Genomic DNA, 861 nt, shown 5'->3' on the forward strand with positions numbered 1-861 from the left:
TGGACCATGTCGTCCAAAAGTCTGAACTAGCAGTAATTTATATAAATACAATTTACTGACCCAAAAATTATGTAGTAGTCACAATTTAGTATTTACTGTTACTGTTTCACAAAAATATTAAAAATATAGTAGTACATAAATATACATTTGAAATTATTGTTAATAGATAAACAGTGTTAAGGGGAAATTATACAGAAAATCTTTATAATTTGTGCACCACTAAAGAGACTATTCTAGTTGCGCCTATGAACTTCTGGGGTAGATACGCCGTGATATCATTGAGTATATATTGTACAAATATATACTCAATGGTGTTATCAAACAGATTGGATGGTAAATGCAATCGTTATTTTTTTGAACAGAAAATTGAAAATAATTATTAATATTATAAAGTTAAAGGCGTGACAATATCTAAAAGTTATAAATAAGAAGAAATAAAAGTGTATACAACTGATTTTGAATTTTGAATTATGATGTCTGTTTTTTTTTTTAACATGGACATTTTGTATTTTCATATTTTATAATTAGGAAAATAATTTGCGTTCAGTTTTGAGTGAAACCACTTAGTATAAAATTTAGGCGATCGCGATGGCGACTTAAAAAAATATGTAAGTCCATGTTGTATTGTCGTATGGGCTTGTTCTAGTTTGTGTAAGGTCGATCAATCTATGGCTGAAAACCAAAGTTCGAAACTCATTGTTTGTCACTTGTATAAATATATTTTAAATGTAAACTGAGATGTTAATATAAGTCATATTTTTTAAAAACCCCATTGTATTACCTTTGATTTTATTTCTTCTGTATCTATCACACAAAGATTATGAAGAGAAACATATTATTAATGTACCTACCTACTATATT

Source organism: Acyrthosiphon pisum, chromosome A1 (assembly GCF_005508785.2).
Source record: "Acyrthosiphon pisum isolate AL4f chromosome A1, pea_aphid_22Mar2018_4r6ur, whole genome shotgun sequence".
NCBI lineage: Eukaryota > Metazoa > Arthropoda > Insecta > Hemiptera > Aphididae > Acyrthosiphon > Acyrthosiphon pisum.